The sequence below is a fragment of the Saccopteryx bilineata genome, chromosome 3 (assembly GCF_036850765.1).
Source record: "Saccopteryx bilineata isolate mSacBil1 chromosome 3, mSacBil1_pri_phased_curated, whole genome shotgun sequence".
NCBI lineage: Eukaryota > Metazoa > Chordata > Mammalia > Chiroptera > Emballonuridae > Saccopteryx > Saccopteryx bilineata.
The window spans coordinates 133860388-133881303 of NC_089492.1; the positions used below are offsets into that span (position 1 = coordinate 133860388).

The 20916-nt window shown below is 43.3% G+C and overlaps 1 pseudogene; it reads left to right on the forward strand.

Annotated features, from left to right (window-relative positions):
* The first annotated feature begins 10196 nt into the window (after nt 1-10196).
* LOC136329886 (T-cell surface glycoprotein CD1b-3-like) lies at nt 10197-13421 on the forward strand (annotated as a pseudogene).
* Nucleotides 13422-20916: the final 7495 nt, after the last annotated feature.

Sequence of the window (20916 nt, forward strand, 5' to 3'; positions counted from 1 at the left end):
TTACTCGATTCCAGATTCCCCTTGCATATTTTCACTGATAAAAAGCACAGTAATGCTGTTGGTGTGTTAACTCAACCTGTGGGGCCTACATACTGCCCTGTGGCATATCTCTCTAAACAACTGGACACCACTGTCAAAGGCTGGTAGCCCTGCCTCTGGGCACTGAGCACAGCAGCTGAACTCACCAAGGAGGCTACTAAGCTCACCCTTTCCCAACCCATCATTGTTTTCTCCTCCCACAGGCTCTCTGACCTCCTTTCACACAAATCTCTTTCTCTATTAAGTTCTTCCCGCCTACAAGAATTTCACCTCCTGTTCATCGAAAATCCTTCAGTCACTCTTTTACCCTTTCCCCCACTCAACCCAGTCACTCTACTGCCAGCTCCAGTGACACTTCCGGAACCCACCCACTCCTGTATGGAACTAATAGATTTCCTCAACAGGCCTCGAGATGGATTATCAGATTCTCCTCTAAAAGATCCAGATCTAATACTCTTTGTAGATGAGAGCTCTGTACAGGGACCCAACGGACAACGACAGGCAGCCTATGTGGTACTCACCACTTCCTCCACCCTAGAAGCTCAACAGCTGCCAAAGGGCACCACCTCCCAGAAAGCAGAGCTGATTGCCCTCACGCAGGCACTCACTCTGGCCCAGGAAAAACATGTAACTATATATACTGACTCTAAATATGCTTTTCTTATCACCCACAGCCACTCTGCTGTCTGGAAGGAAAGGGACTTCCTCACTACCAGGGGCTCCCCCATAATCAATGCTACCCTCATTTATAAACTTTTGCAGGCATTAAGCAGGGGTCCCCAAACTTTCTACACAGAGGGCCAGTTCACTGTCCCTCAGACTGTTGGAGGGCCGCCACATACAGTGCTCCTCTCACTGACCATCAGTGAAAGAGGTGCCCCTTCCGGAAGTGCGGCGGGGGGCCAGATAAATGGCCTCAGGGGGCCTCATGTGGCCCGCAGGCCGTAGTTTGAGGATGCCTGCATTACAGCTTCATGCTAAGGTGGCTGTGGTACATTGTAATGGCCATCAAACCTCTCAAGACCCGGTGGCCATGGGAAGTGCTCCAATGACTCAAAACCTCACCCTGGGAGCCTCCCCCACTCCTCTCATGTTTCTCTCCACCTCCTTGAAACCTTCCTACACTCCTGGGAAAGAACAGACCCTCCTCAGAAAGACTGGAGATGTGTGCAACCAGGGATGAATATTTCTCAGAGATGGAATTGCCTTACCACAAGGACAGGCTGAAAGTCTCCTTTCTGATATCCACTGTTCCTTACACATAGGGCCAAAAGCTCTCTATCAGTTCTTACAACCACTCTTTTTCTTCCCAGCAGACTATCAAAAAGGTGCACGCAGCATGTGCTATCTGTTCCAAAGCCTCTACATGAGGGGGACTCCACCTCCGCTTCCTCACTCATCAGCTGAGGGGGCACATGCCAGGCCAGGATTAGCAGATTGACTTTACTCATATGCCCCCTCACAAAAAACTTTGTTATCTTTTAACTTTTATTGACATTTTTTTGTTGCATCCACCGGGTGCGAGAACAAACATCGGAGACTTTCAGGAGTGTAGATGGTACTTTATTGGCCAGTTTAACTTGCGCAGGGGTGAACTCCTAAGATGTCCAGAGACACTGTACTCACAAGGAGCTGCAAACAAGAGTCACGCCTGGCGCTTACAGCTAGGTCCTTATATATCCTAAGTGAGCAAGCAGTATACAGAAGCAGATGTGGCAGTTAGCTATTCGCTAGGGAGGTCGCACACAGCATAGCAACAGGGGCCGGCATAGCAACAGGGGCTGGGCTTAGATTAGTGGCGAATTTCAAACATAAACTTCTTTGTTCTCAGCCTCACAGGGGCCCTATCAGCACTCCCTGTTCCTGCTCCTTCAATAGTTACACTCTGGCAGCCACAGCAGGGCCCTATCAGCACCTCCCTGTTCCTGCTCCAAAATGTTACACTCTGGCAGCCACAGCACGCCTCCCCTAATCTAACATTCCCCCATCTCTTTTGGTCATAAATCAAACCCTTGATTCTTCCTCAGTAGGGAGACTGGTGTAAGGTTGTGACAGAACTATTAACTTTATTACATCTACCCCCTCCTTTACAAATGCAAGGAGCTTGTTAAGGATTATTGGTCCAAAGGTAAGAGCCAATAATAATAATAGGAGGGGTCCAGCAATTGCAGATATGAGGATAGTTAACCAAGGAGAAGTCTTGAACATAGAGGTATACCACCTAGGGCTGTCTTCTTCTAGGTTCCTACTCTTTAATCTGTTTGCAAGTATCTTGATATTCTCTCTAATTACTCTAGAGTGGTTAGCATAAAAACAACATTCTTCTCTTAAAGCAGCACACAGTCCTCCTTGCTCAAGGAGAAGGAGGTCTAGCCCTCTCCTATTCTGAAGGGCTACCTCGGCTAGGGAGTCTATTTGCTTCTCGACATATATTACCTGGTTTTGGAGAAGCGCAATATCTTTGGAGAATGTCTCCAAGCTGCTGGTGAATCACAGAACTTGTCTTCAAAAAACTTTGATAAGTCAGCTTGGAGAGTTATGGGGTTGTTATTATCCCAGGTGTTATTCTGTGCTATAACTGTGCCATCTGCTGTCCTGATTAAAACCTATTCCTGCAACTCTAGTCCCTTACTGGGTAAACAATAAAAAGTCATCAGTCCTAATGTGGAGGAGAATGTGAGCTTCAGAGGCTCTCCAGGGGTCTGCTTGACTTACCATCTCTGAGACCCTTCGTTGGGTGGTTGGGCCAGCTTTACGTGGGAGAGGTGGATCCAGTAGGGCTTTTCAGCTACCTTAATAGCTGTGGGTGTACTCAGGATCACCTGGAACGGTCTATTCTACCGCGGCTCAAGGTTGCCCTGTCTGTGGTTGAGAATCCACACCTACTGTCCAGGCTCCAGTGGCTCCGGTAGTCGGGACCTGTGTTCCGCATTCGATTGGGCTGATCTCTGGAGGGCCTGCACCTCGCTTCTGATGTTTCCAATTGTATAAATCACTAGTGGAAAAAGGCACATAGATGAGGTGAGGAGGTGTCTGTGGGCCAGCATCTGGTGCTGGTGGCGCCTCCTGGAGAGGCAAAGTGGCTGTGCCTCCCAGAGAAGGAGGCAAAATGGCTGTATCTACCCATACATCCATATACAGGTATTGGTCTGGGTGGGAAGCCCTATAGACCATGGCTGTGACAGCAAACAAAGTTGGAAGGTCAAAAGTGCCCTCTGTGGGCCACCCCACATTAAATGTAGGCCATTCCAGCTGGCTCAAGGTCTGGAGGAAACCTGGACTTGGCTGCAGACCTCCATACCCCTGAGCCCTCTTCTGGAAATCAGAAAAATTCTTCAACAGGCACTCAAGAAGGGATCCCGGCACAGACTCCTGTTGTCCCATCCTAGATGACTCAGGAATAATGAGAAAGGGTAGGATACAGGCAACACACACTATTAACACAAGGAACATACTTGTCTCTCTCACACTCAACTCAGTCATTTGAGCTCAGACAAAACACAATGCAGCGTGGCGCAAAAAGGATTCCTAATGTGACCGGTCACTCCTAAAGTTAACAAATCCAAATATCCAAATTTCAGAGAGCGGCGTCCCACTTCTGAAAGCCCTGGGTAGGTTACCGGCAGCGTCCCACCTACTACCTCAGGATTGTGTGCTCCGGAGCCCAAAAGCCAAAGCAAATGAGGATCCTCAGTGAATACTTACTCAGCTCGAGCTGTCCTTCCGGTCTCCGACCCAAACTCCGCTAAGGGAGAATCTCGGGCGAGCCCCCAAAATGTTGCATCCACTGGGTGCGAGAACAAACGTCGGAGACTTTCAGTAGTGTAGATGGTACTTTATTGGCCAGTTTAACTTGCGCAGGGGCGAATTCCCAAGATGTCCGGAGACACCGTACTCACAAGGAGCTGCAAACGAGAGTCGTGCCTGGCGCTTACAGCTAGGTCCTTATATATCCTAAGTGAACAAGCATTATACAGAACCAGATGTGGCTGTTAGCTATTCGCTAGGGAGGTCGCATGCAGCATAGCAACAGGGGCTGGCATAGCAACAGGGGCCGGGCTTAGCTTAGTGGCGAATTTCAAACATAAAATTCTTTGTTCTCAGCCCTGGCCGGTTGGCTGAGTGGTAGAGCATTGGTCTGGCGTGCAGAAGTCCCAGGTTCAATTCCCGGCCAGGGCACACAGGAGAAGCACCCATCTGCTTCTCCACCCCTCCCCCTCTCCTTCCTCTCTATCTCTCTCTTCCCCTCCCGAGGCTCCATTGGAGCAAAGATGGCCCGGGCACTGGGGATGGCTCCTTGACCTCTGCCCCAGGCACTAGAGTGGCTCTGGTCGCAACAGAGCGATGCCCCAGAGGGGCAGAGCATTGCCCCCTGGTGGGCAGAGCGTCGCCCCCTGGTGGGCGTGCCAGATGGATCCTGGTTGGGCGCATGCGGGAGTCTGTCTGTCTCTCCCCATTTCTAGCTTCAGAAAAATACAAAAAAAAAACAAAACCAAACAAACAAACAAAAAACTTCTTTGTTCTCAGCCTCACAGGGGCCCTATCAGCACTCCCTGTTCCTGCTCCTTCAATAGTTATACTCTGGCAGCCACAGCAGGGCCCTATCAGCACTTCCCTGTTCCTGCACCAAAATGTTACACTCTGGCAGCCACAGCACGCCTCCCCAAATCTAACACTTTTCAGGATGGATAGAAGCCTTTCCCACTTCTCGAGAGACAGCAGACACTGTTGCCTCCATTCTCGCTGAAAACATCATCCCGCGGTTTGGACTGCTGACTACCTTCCAGTCAGACAACGGCCCAGCCTTCACTGCCCAAATAGTCCAGCAGGTTACCACCTCTCTCAACATCACCTGGAAGGTCCACATACCCTATCACTCTCAATTGTTGAGCAAGGTGGAAAGGGCCCATGGCATCTTGAAGAGTCAGCTAACTAAACTTTCCATTGAGACCAGACTCTCCTGGCACTCACCAGAATCAGGGCAACCCCGCAAAACCCCACTGGACTCAGCCCCTTTGAGCTGGTTTATGGTAGACCATTCCTAATAAATCACAGCTTACCTGTCAACCCCCCTCTTCTTGCCATGTACCTCCCCTTTCTGTCTTTACTTCGCCATCTTCTCGGGAAACACGCGGACCGGACCCTTCCTCCCATAGGGGGTCCAGATGAAGCACAGTCAGCAGTCCCCCTCCAACCAGGAGACAGCGTTCTTCTAAGGGAGCTCCAGCCTGGCTCTCTGCAGCTCAGATGGACGGGACCCCATACGGTAATACTGACTACTCCTACTTCAGTTAAGCTCCTAGGGCAAACACCTTGGTATCATGTCTCTTGCCTCAAACTTGCTCCCATACAGGATTGTTGGGAGTCAGAACCACTGGGCCTTACTCGTCTGTAGCTCACCAAAAGTTTGGGCCATGCAGACCCTCCTGTTGCTCCTGTCCCTCCCACCAGGAACCTGCCACCAAAGTGAGCTGAACCAGGGAGCAATGCTGTTCAGTAAGACTGGCCTGATAAAAGAAGCTTCAATCTCAACTATCTGCAAGAATAATTAAGCAAAAATCTCACTCTTACAACCTGCTTAACTCCTAATAGCAGCTACCTATTCTTACCTGGGCTGCCCCTATCCTACCTAAATCTTCTTCTAATTATCAGCATATAACTCATATTTACCTCTCTTTTACAAAAAAAATTCTTACAGAACTGCACCAGTGAAATTTCTCAACTCATGGCCAAACGGATGTTCCTCCTGACACCCCTCAAAACCACCACCTTCTGATCTCCCCTCCCCACAATGCCCCTAATCAGCAGGGAGTAGCCAGATGAATAAGCAGGACCCCTTATTAACACAAAAAGACCGGAATGTAAGGATGGTGGGTAATGAGGGATGGTCATGTGGGGAACCCAGGCCTGTGAACTTTGGCTAGGACCACACACAACCAAGCGCACCAAAAGAAACTTCCTAGGAGTCCTTGGGAAAAAAGCAACTGACTGTCAGCCAGTGAGATTTCGCTATGTCATATTAGTCCAACTTCCGTAAAGAACCCCTTTAAATTTACCCACGCAGTCTCTCCATGTGCGATTTTCCTGACCTCCATCTCCCAGGCCAGTAAATCTCATCCAAGAAATGCTCTGTACTGAATAAAGCCTTTACTATTCCACACTTGGTGGCTATGCCCCTTCCTTCCTTCTCGGCGGGGAAACATACTTACACTCACTTTGTTAAAGATGGCGCTGCCCACATGGAGGCCCTTCACCCAGGTGACTGCTTGTGATAGGTGTGATTATATTAATCTGTGTTGGGGGCGGGCTGTGGGCAGGCAGAATCCTTGTAGCCTGGGGCTTGATTTTAGGACTAAGCCTTTCCCACCCTTTTTGATGTAGGGTGGTGCACTCTCATGAGGAATTCCATTATGCCTCAGATAAGTGACTTTGTATCAGAGACTTCCTTGTTTGTATATTGGATTAAAGGTTTTGAATCTACATTATAAAGTGGGGCAGTCCAGGATCTTGCTCTCTCTAGGTTCCTGAGATTAGCATTAGAGAAGAAAGCAGATAAAGGCTACTTGGAGGAGAGGAGAAGCAGCCAAAATGGCAGAATGCTAAAGGAGAGGCCAGTTTGTACAGAGAGAAGGAGATGGGGAACAAAGATGAATAAAGCTAGTGAGTTAGATACTTCTGATTCTAGGAAACTCAAATACATCAGTAGCTTTGTGAGCACTGAATGAGTGGGTTTTAGAGCCCAGTGTGTGTTTTTACTTGCCCACTGGGTGCAAGCTAGGATTAAAGCTAATGGCCCACCAATTCCTGGCTTCATTGTTCCATTACCATCTATCTGAATCAGATGTGAACCTGCACTGGCCAGGCATCTGTGATGGTGGTCGTGGCTACTGGCTTTACAATGTGATATCATTCTTATAAGAAATACATATTTGATCTTCATTCTGTTTTTGTCATAGAGCTCCTAAAATCTTTGGAATTTTCTAAACACTGAAAAGCAGTCAACGAGTCTTTTATTATGTGAATGAGGTGACTTTTAAAAAGCCCTGAGGTAACCTAAGGATGAGGGCTGTTAAACAGCAGAGACAACCCTGTGATTGGAGGGTTAAAACTTTCAGTCCCGGCCCTGGCCGGTTGGCTCAGCGGTAGAGCGTTGGCCTGGCGTGCGGGGGACCCGGGTTCGATTCCCGGCCAGGGCACATAGGAGAGGCGCCCATTTGCTTTTCCACCCCCCTCCCCCTCCTTCCTCTCTGTCTCTCTCTTCCCCTCCCGCAGCCAAGGCTCCATTGGAGCAAGGATGGCCCGGGCGCTGGGGATGGCTCCTTGGCCTCTGCCCCAGGCGCTAGAGTGGCTCTGGTCGCAGCAGAGCGACGCCCCGGAGGGGCAGAGCATCGCCCCCTGGTGGGCAGAGCGTCGCCCCTGGTGGGCGTGCCGGGTGGATCCCGGTCGGGCGCATGCGGGAGTCTGTCTGACTGTCTCTCCCCGTTTCCAGCTTCAGAAAAATACAAAAAAAACAAAACAAAACAAAAAAAAACTTTCAGTCCCACTAAATTGACTCACAGGAGGGGGAGAGGAAGTGAATTTTAAATCAATTATCACTGGTCAATTATCTAATTAATCTTACCTACATAAAGATGTATCCATACAAACCCAGAAGAATGGGGTTCAGAGAGCTTCTGGTATGACAAACACCTCAAGATTCAATAGAATGGAACCCTTGAAAAGAGCATGGGAGCTCTGAGACATTTCTCTCTACATTGCCCTATGTATCTCTTCCAGCTGGCTTTTCCTGAGTTATATCATTTTCTTAATAAACAGGTTATCTAGCAAGGATAATATTCATCTGAGTTCAATGAAGGGCTTTAGCAAATTAATAGACACCCAAGATAAATCTATGTAAGGCAGGGGTCGGGAACCTTTTTGGCTGAGAGAGCCATGAACACCACATATTTTAAAATGTAATTTCATAAAAGCCATACAACGACCCATGTATGTTATGCATTATCCAATAAAAATTTGGTGTTGTCCCAGAGGACAGCTGTGATTGGCTCCAGCCACCTGCAACCATGAACATGAGCAGTAGGAAATAAATGGATTGTAATACATGAGAATGTTTTATATTTTTAATGCTATTATTATTATTTTTTAAAACTTTTTATTTATTCATTTCAGAGAGGTGGGGGGGGGTTGTGGAGAGAGAGAAGGGGGAGGAGAAGGAAGCATGCACTCCCATATGTGCCTTGACCAGACAAGCCCAGGGTTTCAAACCAGCAACCTCAGTGTTCCAGGTGACACTTTATCCACTGTGCCACCACAGGTCAGGCCATGTTATTATTTTTTTTTTATTAAAGATTTGTCTGCAAGCCAGATGCAGCCATCAAAAGAGCCACATCTGGCTTGTGAGCCATAGGATCCTGATCCCTGATGTAAGGTGACCAATCGTTCTCCTTTAGGGAGGACAGTCTTTCTCTTGTAAGTTCCATCCTCCCTTGAAAAGTGTCCCCCTGCATGTCCTCCTTTTTGATATTGGAAGACTAATCTGTAAATGTCCATATTCGATAGATGCAGAGTTGATCCATTGCATGTGATGTGACGTATTTGTATTTGACATGACGATTCATCTTGGATCAGTGTTAGTTTTAGTAAGACACGATTATGAGACACATGTGCTCTGCACAGGAGACCTTGAGAGAGTGTGTGATATACCAAGAGCGCAAATGGCTTTGTGTACTTCTTACTGAAACATGACATGGCACATACAACATTGTAGACTCACGATTATTTCTTTCTCAGTGAATATTCAATCATAGACATGTAAGCACAATTAATGTAAAATTTAATATGAAGGATATTTCTTGTTCAGATATTTCCAACATATTGATACAATTTGATACATTGACAAAAAATATTCATTCAGTGGAAAAGTATTATTCTTACAATTATTATTAAAATTAATAGGCATGTAAGCATAATTATAATATAATATATACAAATGTTTTTATTATGCATTCACTATATTATAGTGTATTATTGTGAGAAAGGAGACCTCCCCCCTTCAAATAAGAGGCTTCAAAGATATTTCATAATTTAGGCCAAACGTTCAGAGATATTTTGTAAATATAATTTTGTACTTGTGTAATTTACAAAATCTCAAGATGGCTGATAGTATTTCTGTTTAAGAAGGGCTGTTATAATGTAAATGAAGAGGTTTGCATACTTAGAAGGTTTTGAATAGAAGGAGGAAGGAGGCTTGGGCCCCCTCCCTTCTATACACCTGGGTGAAAGAAGGTAAAACAGCCAGGAATATAGGAGGAGAAGGGAGACTTGAGTAGTCCTTTACTCTTCCCCTTTCTTTCTCCTTAATGGGTGATTTACAAATAATGATCCTCTGGCATCCTGTAAGCCCCCTCCCATCCCGAAATCATGTAATTGAAGACAAAGGAATCATGTGAACTTACGGTCTGTAAAGTGTATATAAGGTGTAAGAAATCTAATTTCAGGGACCATGTGTGTTTGGAATTATAGTCCCACACGCTCTGCCGGCTTAATAAATTCTCTTTTTTCCTCTTATATGTTATCTGAGTGTCAATCTTCCAAGATTTTGATCTGCAGCAATTGCTGCAATGAACAAAATGTTTCTTTTATTTACGATATTGTTTTCTTCAATTTATATTTGTCCTCCTTTTCATTGTAAAAAAATTGGTCACCTCAGTGTATGGGAACTTCTATTCCATAATGACGTGATTATCTGTGCTTGCAATTGGCATCTGAAGTTAGGTTGGAGGGGTCCATTCTTACAGAACTAAATAGAGATATTCCGGGTCTATTTAATTGAATTCACCCAGGCATTACAGGATCATGTCAGTGAATTCCAGATGATATGTGAGTGTATTCATCTGATCTGGGGAGATTACCAGTGGCTCTCTATTACTCTCTCTTTTAATTCATACTACTATACCCCAGGATCTTTCTTTCACTCTGCCTTTCCAGTTTATGCAACTGTATACACAAACTTTTGTAGAGCAGTCTTCATCTTAGACTCCATACCTCTACAAAGTACTTCAAATTCTTCCTGCTTTTTGCATTCTTGTCCGATACAAACCACCCTTTGTTTGTGTATAACATTTCTCACTTAAACCTTAAGTGTAAAGCCAGTAGCCATGGCCACCAATCACGACTGCCTGGTCCATGCAGGTTCTCATTTGATTCGAACAGATGGTAATGAAACAATGGAGCCAAGAACTGGTGGGCCATCATCTTTATCCTAGCTTGCACCCTGGCGGGCAAGAAATACACACAGTGGGAAAACACTTTCCTTTCCATTCAAGGCTCCCAAAGCCACTGACTTATCTGAGTTTCCTAGAATCAAAGGTTTCTAGCTAACTAGCCTTATTCACCTCTGTTCCCCATCTCCTTCTCTCTGCACAAACTCTGCATGAACTGGCTTCTCCTTCAGCACTCCACCATCTTGGCTGCCTCTCCTCTCCTCCACATGGCCTTTCTCTGCTCTCCTACAGCATGGGCTCCTCCTAGAACGTAATCACTTTCCCCAGAATAATACGATTTCTCTTGCTTTTAAAACCTTTTGGCGCAAAAGCCCTCCCCCAACACACATTAATATAATCACAGCCATCTCAAGCAGGAAGGGCAACTAATATTATCACCTGGGCAATGGGCTTCCACATGGGCAGTGCCATCTTTAACAAAGTGAGCATAATATATTTTATCTGCCCAACACCAAGAAAGAAGCCCTTACTTTTCCTACCCTGTATCTAAGTGAATTGAAGTGTGACTTCCTTTGTTTCAGTCTACCTCCTCAAGAATCTCCTGCCTGCTCCTCCTCTCAATGTAATTCTCCCATTCATCCTGGAATGTGTACTTCCTCCTGACTTCACCACCCTGCTTCTCACATTACCCCCTTCTTTCTTTATACCTCTTATACTTTATTACAACAGCCCTTCCCCACCATTTATGATATGTATTCTTTTCTCCTTTTTTCTACTTATTGAAAAGTCTTTGAATAGCTGTGGCTGGGTAGCTCATTGTTAGAGCATTATCCTGATATGCTAAAGTTGCAGGTTCGATCCCCAGTGAGGGCATATAAATGACTCAACCAATGGGTGCAGAAATGTAGGCAAAAACAAATTGATATTTATCTATCTATCTGTCTATTTATTTATGCATCTATTTATCTCTGTATCTGAAATCAATCAATAGATTTTTCTTTTTAAATCTATGCATACAGTCATACACCTGTTGACACTGAAGACATGTTCTGAGAAATACACTGCTAGACAATTTTATTGTGTAACTATCATAGAGTGCACTTAAGCAAATATAGATAAGATAGCCTAAAATACACCTAGGCTATATGATATACTTTATTGCTCCAAGGCTACAATCTTACAGAGCACATTACTGTACAAAAATATATATATAGAATTAAATCAAGCACAGAAGAAAATGATCTGATCAAGAGATGCAGTAAACACAGGAGGATAAGGCTATCGCTAGTATAACATGGCATAATGTTATACAGCAAATTTATTTTTCTGTAAGTAGGAAGTATACATTTTAAAATTATTAACTGTATAATAAACACATAAACCAAGAGCATCATTTATTATCATTATCAAGTATTATGTACTGTACATATTGCATTGTTATTCAGTTATACAAACCCATCAAAGTGTGTTTGGTTACCCCAGAATGACCACAGAAATATGAGCAATGCATTATGCTGTTATGATGGCCATGATGTCACTAGGAAAATAGAAATTGTTCAGCTTTATTATAATCTATGGGACTACCTTCTTCTATGTGGTTTGTTGTTTACTGAAAAGTCATTGTGTGGCTCGTGACAGAACCAGATTGGTTTTTGGCTCATCATTTCACATCTCAAACCTTTTTTTCCTTCCAAATCTTAAATTTTAGGTTGCTTCTCCATCCCTTTTCTTCTTGTTGGCTTTAAAAATTCTTTTTCTCTGTTTTTCTTTTATCCTGATTCCTTGGGGGTTCAGGGTATAGCCAGCACTGAGCTGCATACTGGGGAGAGCATAGTAAGCTTCCCATGAGAGCTTTAGGAGGAGTGGATTTCCTGAGCTTCCAGAATGACATGTGCACACCTGCTGGAGAGGTGGCAGCAAAGCACAGAGGTTCTGTACACTATACTCTCAATATGAAGGTCTCTTTAGTATCATAGAGAAGCTCCTCTTAAACACCTGTTTCGATATCTCTTGGGTGTTCTTGATGCAGAGAAGGTGAAACTGCAGAGACAAGGTTTGTCCTGTTTTCTCTCCAAGACTTTTTTATTTCACTTTTCACTACCTCTTTGAATTCAAAGGTTGGGGTTACCTAAGAAGAGAGGGGCTTCATCAGTAAATTGTTTGGATTCCAAAACAATGGAAGAGATCACTGTCTAAATTTGTGGGTTTCTGAGTCCCTATGCTCTCGATTAGTGTCATAATGTGACACTGTCCTGCTCCTTTCTGCCCCAGTGAAGCCTGAGGCCTGGCTTCCAGTGGCCCCCCTCCTTTGCCTGGTCATCTGCTGCTGGTGTGCCATGTCTCAGGATTTTACCCCAAACTTGTATGGGTGATGTGGATGAGGGGTGAGTAGGAGCAGCCAGGAGCTCATCAAGATGACATCCTGCCCAATGCTGATGGGATGTGGTATCTCCAAGTAACCCTGGACGTTGTGGCTGGGGAGGAGGCTAACCTGAATTGCCAAGTAAAGCACAGCAGCCTGGGAGGCCAGGACATCGTCCTCCACTGGGGTGAGAAAGAACTGGACCTCCTGGCCGGAAATGGGAGAAGATGGTCCACAAACATGGAGGGAGGGGCGAGCAAATGGTGAGACTTAGTGGGTGTGATGAAGAAACAGGGAGAGAGAAAGGGAGAAAAGGAAAGAAGGAGGAAAAACAAGAGAGAGAGATAAACTAAGGGAGAAATTTTCAACTGGTGTGTTACAAGAAATTTCAAAACTCGCAACATCTGATTATTTAGTCAGGGGCACTGACTTGCCATGAGATGAAAAAGATTGAAAATCACTCATCTCAGGTACAAAGGAGGTAAGAGTCATGGACCTAGAAATTGGTTCAAGTAGCACAAGAGGAAGTAATAGAAGATAGATATGGACTGTTGTGTTAGAGAATCTGAAAGGGGAATTTGGATTTGCCTTCACATCAAAGCAGGTTGAGATGGAGCTGACACTCAGGTGAGCAAAGGAAGGGCAGGAGACTCAGGAATGGGTTTGCAGTGACATCTTTGTGTCTTCTCCCAATTGCCAGGACATTCTACTGCCACCATGGTGATAATTTTGGCAATAATATTGCTCACCTTCATTGTTGGATATGTCTTGCATTATGGTACTTGAGGCACCGGTAAGTTTCTTAAAATCATTCTTTTCTGTCCACTCCTAATCTTTTATACCATTATTATATACATATTTACATCATTTTAGCCTCAATCTTTCTTTTCTTAATTTATTTTTTAATTTATTGAGTTGGCATGGTTTGCAAACCATGCAGGTTTCAAGTGCCCAACTAATATAAAACCATCCATGCACCACATCATACCCCAACCCCAGCAAAGTCTCTTTCTGTCCACCTTCCCTCCCTTTGCTCTCCTCCCCTTCCCTCCACCACCTTTTCCCTCTGCCTATTGCCACTCTGCTGTCTGTGTCTATGTGTTATGTATTTATGTTTTGGGCTGATCTCTTCACCTTCTTTGATCCAGTCCGCTCTCCCCAATTCCCTCTGACAGCTGTCCATCTGCTTCCTGTGTCCCTGCCTCTGCATGCTCTCCCAACTTCCCATCTATTTAATATAAATCTATTTTTTAATTGTAGTAAAGTATACATGACATGAAACTTATCTTAGTCATTTTTAGATACATAGTTTAATAGTATTAATTACATTCTCTTTTTGTGTAATCAATCTCTACTACTCTTTTCATTTAGAACAATTAAAATTGTATACCCATCAAAAAACATCATTTCATTTCTTGGCTATCTAGGCCCAGACAACCAACGTTCCATTTTCTGTTCATATAAATTTGACTACCTAGATACCTCATGTCAATGGAATCATCAGTATTTGTTTATTTATTACTGGGTTATTTTATTCACGATAATGTATTTAGAGATCAGCTATGTAGTAGCATGTGTCAGAATTTATTTCTTTTTTAAAGAAGACTGAATAATCAATTGTATTTATATAACATGTTTGTTTAACCAATCACCTATCATTGGACATTTATGGCATTTCCCCATGTATAAAATGCACTTTTTTAAGAAAAATTTGGGGTCTAAAAACTGGGTGCGTTTTATACAGTGGTTGTAGATTTTTTACTTGTATTTTGAGGCAATATATGAAGACAGTGATTCGTCATCAAACACAGATGAAGACAAGCTAATGGATGGAAGTTTTGACAGTGATGAGAAGTTGTATGCATTTTATAGTGAATAAAACGAGTTTGATAACTTTTTGTAATATTTTTTTTTCAAATTTTGGGCCCCAAAATTAAGGTGCATCTTATCTATGGGAATGTCTTATACGTGAGGAAATACAGTAATTTTATTCCACATTTTGGTGTTTATGAAAAAGTCTGCTATGAAATGGTTGTAGAAATATGTCTTAGGTAGAGCTAAAACTGCTTGTGTTCTTAACAGGTCGTATCAGAATATCCAGTGAGATTTCATCATATCTCCTTTCCCATTTGTAATATATACCCAGAAGACCAGAAGCTCAGGCTGTCAGCCCAGGAGTCAATCTCATCATATTTAATAAAATAATTATCATATTTTATCAATTCAGAGTTCCTATAGGTTTTGAGATATATCATAATTGACACACTAGCAGAAAATGTATTAAGAACTGTGAATTTATTATAAGATGGTATCAATAGTGGGCTCCACCCAGATTTCATAAATGTATGATGTAAGAAAGACTGTATCTCAGAATAAATAAAATAAAGAACAGATAGTCCCCGACTTACAATCTTTTTTCTTTACAGTGTTGTGAAAGCAATTTATATTTATTAGAAATGGTACTTGAATTTTAATTTTTTTCTTCCCCTTGGCTAGCTATATGCTGTATGATATCCATTGATGATGCCAGCCAGTGTCAGCAAGCCTAGTTCCCAGCCATCCATGAGGTCATGTGGACAAATGTTTACTGTGGTAGATGATTTATTTTGCCCATATGTAGTCTAATGCAGTGATTCCCAACCTTTTTTGGGCCACGGACCAGTTTAATGTCAGAAAATATTTTCACAGACCGGCCTTTAGGGTGGGATGGATAAATGTATCACGTGACTAAGACAAGCGTCAAGAGTGAGTCTTAGATGGATGTAACAGAGAGAATCTGGTCATTTTTTAAAAATAAAACATTGTTCAAACTTAAATATAAATAAAACAGAAATAATGTAAGTTATTTATTCTTTCTCTGTGGACTGGTTCCAAGTGGCCCATGGATCTGTACTGGTCCACGGCCCGGGGGTTGGGGACCACTAGTCTAATGTATTTTGAGCATGTTTAAGGTAGGCCAGGCTAAGCTGAACTATTCATTGGATTAGCTGAATTAAATCCTTTTTTGACATGCAATAATGATTTATTGACATAACTCCATTGTAGGTCAAGGAACATCAGTTTTCAATTTAATGATGACATATCTTTGGCTTCCTGTTTTAAAACATGTTTTTCTTTTTGTTTTAAAATAACATTTGTCAAAATAAGCTGACGAAAATTATGCTGGAATAGTTGTGTTTCCAGAGATACTCATATCATTTTCTTTTTGTGCCAGTAGTTATTTGGTTTATTTAAATTAAATTTAATGTGGTGACATTGGTTAGTAAAACTGTAGGATTAAAGTATGCAGTTTGATAATACATTATCTGCACATTGCACTGTGTGTTCACAACCCAAAGTCACATCTTATTTCATCATGACATACTTCAACCTCTTTAACTTTTACTATCCTCCCACCCACTTCCCTCTGGTAGCCACCATACTATTCTCTGTGTCTAGGAGTTTTAGTTTTCTATTTATGTTTTTGCCTTCAGTTTTATACCCCAGATGTGAGTGAGATCATATGGTTCTTGACTTTTTCTGTCTGACTTAATTTGTTTAGGATAATATTCTCAAAATCCACTTACGTTGTTGTAAATGACAGTATTTTGTCATCTCTTATGGCTGAGTTGTATTCCGTTGTATATGTGTACCACATCTTCGCGACTCAATTACGCATCAAAAGACACTTTGGTTGTTTCCATATTTTGGCCACATGAATAATGCTGCAATAAAAATATAGGTGCATAAATCTTTACAAATAAATGTTTTCAAATTTTTCAGGTAGATACCCAGAAGTGGGGTACTGGGTCATATGGTAACTTTATTCTTAATTTTTGAGGAGCTTTTATACTGTTTTCCATAGTGACTATCAATTAAAATTCTCACCAGCAGTAAATGAAGATTTATTTTTCTCCACAAACTCTCCAATACTTATTATTACTTGTTTTGTTGTTGTTGGTAATGTCCATTATAACAGGGTGAGGTGGTATCTCACTATAGTTTTCATTTTCGTGTTTCTAATGAGTAGTGAAGTTGACAATCATGTATCTGTTGGCCATTTTTGTGTCTGCTTGAGAGAAGTGTCTATTCAGATCTTCTGCCCATTTTTAATTGGATTGTGTGTATTTTTGGTGTTAAGTTGTAAGAGTTCTTTACAAATATTTAATTTTACCCCTTGGTCAAAGCTGTTTATATATATCTTCTCCTATTTGAATGGTTGTCTTTTTGTTTTGCTGGTAGTTTGCTTTCATGTATGGAACCTTTCTAATTTGATGTAGTTCCATTTATTTTTGCCATTTCTTCCCCTGCCTTTGGGATGAAAGGCATAAAATCTACTTGAAGACCAAGGTCTATAAGTATAGTTACTTAAGTTTTCTTCTATGTCATTTATTTTTTCTGATCTTATGTTTAGGTATTTGATCTATTTTGAGTTAATTTTTGTATATGGGTGTAGGGCCTGGGGCTGCTGTCATCATGGGCATTCACATGCAGATTCTCATTGGATTCAGGCAAATGGTAAAGAAACAGTGGAGCCAAAAAATGGTGGGCCATTTGTTTATTAAAGTCTTGCACCTGCCGGCAAGTAAACACACAGGGAAGACCTCTTCCTTTTCTTTCAGTGGCTTTCAAAGCCCTGACACATTCTCTGGTACAACAACCAGGAGAACCTTCTCTGCTTTCTTCTAGAATCAAAGGCCCCACCAGTCTTAGTGGAGCTCAGAAAGCCCCTCACTCAGCTCCAGTTCCCTAACTGCACACCTTCTCTTTCCCTGCCAACATGGCTTCTTTCTCAGCACTCTGTATTCTCTCTGCTCTCACTTTGCAAACATGGCTTCTTTCTGCCTCTTCTCCTTCTTCTCTCTCTCTCTCTCTTCTCTGCCAAACATTCCACCCCTTTTGCTCACTTTACAATCCACATCACAGGTAAATCCTGAGCAAGGAATGAGGTACATTATACAAAGAAATTACAGCAATAGTACAAGTCATACAATTTCAACAATTACAAAGGTGCCTTTCACAATGTCTCTGAGCACTCTGCCCAAGGTGAAAAATGTCCTTGGAGCTTCTCTTCAACTGGATGAAAAGCTTCCCGTTGCAGGAGGACCTCCACCAGAGCCCCCCCACCCACCCGCCCGCCCATGATCTCTCATATTATCCAAAAGCTGCATGTCCATCCAACAAGGGAGCTGGTGCCCCCTCTGGTCGCAGTTCAAGAGTCAGTCCACACACATGAGGTGTCAGGTCTTCACCTTGATTCCTGCCATCATGTCAGCTCTGGAGACACTGCCCCAAAGAGGAGCACATGGATGGCAGCCAGCATTTACACCTCTGCTCCAGAGATCATGATGCCATCCACCCCTACTCCCGCAATTGTATTAATAGCAAACCTACCAGGGGCTTAGTAAATACTCTTTGCCGATGAATTTTTACCTTCTGGGGTCTGTGGATGGCAGCTTCAGAAACACCCGCTCTCGCTGACTCAGAGCCACGTCCCCCACATGGCTCCATCTTAGGCTCCTGTGGGTGCTGGCTCTTAGCAACTTCCAGGGCAAACTGCAACTCGCAAACCCGTAATTCCTTCTCCAAACACTGTTCTGTTTCCAAGTGCAATTTGCAAACCCAGTTGGCTTCCTTCTTCAGTGCTTACTCCAGTTCCACACCCTGTTGGTGCTGCTCAGTTTACAGGCCTCAGGCACTCTCTTGCACAGAGCTCTTGGTTTCCTCTCACAAGGCTATAAAAAATAGCCAGCCCACTGTCCCAAAAAGGAGAGCCATGGGGAACCATAACAACAACCAGTCCTTTACCCAAACCCTCAAGAGTGGTGGCGGCTCCATACAGATCTGATCTGAATGCTGCCACAGACTATGCCAGATGTATGGCCACAATGGCGGTGACTACTGGCAATACAATAGAGAATAACAGTAATCTAATATCATTCTTTTTTATGTGCTTTACAATTTTTCCAGAACCATTTATTAAAGAGACTTTTTTTTTAAATTGTGTGTTTTTGGCTACTTTGTCAAAATTAATTGCCCATATATGATATATGTGGATTTGTATCAAGCTTTCAATTTTGTTTATTAATCTCTGTGTCTATTCTTCTTTCAATATTATGTTGTTTTGATTATTTTTGTTTTGCAGTATAATTGGAAGTCAGGGAGTGTGATACCCCTGGCTTTGTTTTGTTTTATTTTGTTTTTTCCCCATATTGCTTTGGCTATTTGAGGTCTTTTTTATTTCTTACAAAGCTGATGTTTTTTCTAGTTCTTTAAAAATATCATTTAGCATTTGATAAGGATAGCATTAAATGTGTATATTGTTTTGTGTAACATGACATTTTTTTTTTTTGTATTTTTCTGAAGCTGGAAACGGGGAGAGACAGTCAGACAGACTCCCGCATGCGCCCGACCGGGATCCACCCAGCATGCCCACGAGGAGGCGACGTTCTGCCCACCAGGGGGCGATGCTCTGCCCCTTCAGGGCGTCACTCTGTTGAGACCAGAGCTACTCCAGCGCCTGGGGCAGAGGCCAAGGAGCCATCCCCAGTGCCCAGGCAATCTTTGCTCCAATGGAGCTTTGGCTGCAGGAGGGGAAGAGAGAGACAGAGAGGAAGGAGAGGGGGAGGGGTGGAGAAGCAGATCCTGTGTGCCCTGGCTGGGAATCGAACCTGGGACTTCTGCACACCAGGCCAATGCTCTACCACTGAGCCAACTGGCCAGGGCTAATATGACATTTTTAACTAGGTTTATTCTTTCGATTACTTTCTTTACATTTCATTTGTGTTATATAAGATTCTAAAAACCTAATTCCAATCTGTGTAAAGAGTGTTTCCTCACATATCTAAAAAGCAATTTGGACACCAGGAAGGTGTTTTACAATTCAACCAAATTCTTACACTACTTACTTGGAGATAGTGTCAGATTTCACAGGTTAAGGATTTAGTTCTGTAAGAATGTCCCCCTAGAACCTAACTTTAGATGCCAATTGCAAGAGAGAGAGAGAACCATTGGTAATCTCCCCCGATCAGATGATTACACTCACATATCATCTGGAATTCACTGACATGATTCTGTAATACCTGGGTGAATCCAGTTAAATAGACCCAGAATATCTCCTCCAGTTCAGTCACCTCCACATCGCAGAAGTTTCCCTTAAACAAAGCCTTCAGGAAAGTGGTGGTGCTGAGTCACTATCCCAGCCATGAATCTGCAAATCTTCCAGCCAGCCTGAGCCTTGATTTTTGTGCCCAGGCGCTATTGATAAATGATGATATAGGGATGACATGGTATGAGATTGGCCCCTGGAAAGCTGTGGGTAGTGAAAAGATAAGAAAAATGAAAAGAAACAGAAAAGCAGGAGGAAATGAGAGGGAAATAAAAGAAAACCAGAAAGATCCAAAAAACAAACCATTTCTGAGTCTGAAGAACAAAATGCAAGAAACATTGATTTGTGGTATTGTGTCAGGCTCTACGGCTAGCCTCCAAAATAGAAGAAAAAGGCTAGAGATAGGCTGGCCCAGACCCTGTGTGGATGAAACAGACCATCCACACCCAGAGTTCCTGCCAGAGTTCCTCTTACTGCGCTCGTGCTCATGTCCATCCTTGTTGTCAGCACCTGGGATGAGATCTGTTAGCAACAGAAGTGACAAAAGCAGCATTTCACAGGGAGATGGTACTTTTGATTCTTTTGTTTGATGTCTGAACTTAGCAAACTGTTGATTCCTCAGTCTTCTATAGTGACTTCCTCTTCCAGGAGACAAAACTCTGCCTCATCCATGTTGCACATAAGAGAAAAACTATGCCTCCCACACCCTGACCCTCCCACTCTGCCTGTCATTTCCACTCCAGCCCTTGACTTCCAGATTTTTCTTCTTTCTCAGCTTCTTCATACTGCCTTGAATAAGCCACCATATGGTTTGGAAATGTCATTTTACCCCCTCAATCTTTTCTTGTAACCTCTGTTAAATCAGAAGGCATGGTTAAAAAATGGCCTACTTTAATCTAGGAAATTTCTTTTGGTTCATCATCCCACCTCCATCTTCCTCCACATGGCCCTCTCTTCTCTTGCACTTTGTCATTGCCTCTTCCTTTCATTTTTTTTTTGTATTTTTCTGAAGTTGGAAATGGGGAGGCAGTCAGACAGACTCCTGCATGCACCCGACCGGGATCCACCCGGCACGCCCACCAAGGGGCATTGCTCTGTTGCAACCAGAGCCATTCTAGCACCTGGGGCAGAGGCCACAGAGCCATCCTCAGCGCCCGGGCAAACTTTGCTCCAATGGAGCCTTGGCTGCAAGAGGGAAAGAGAGA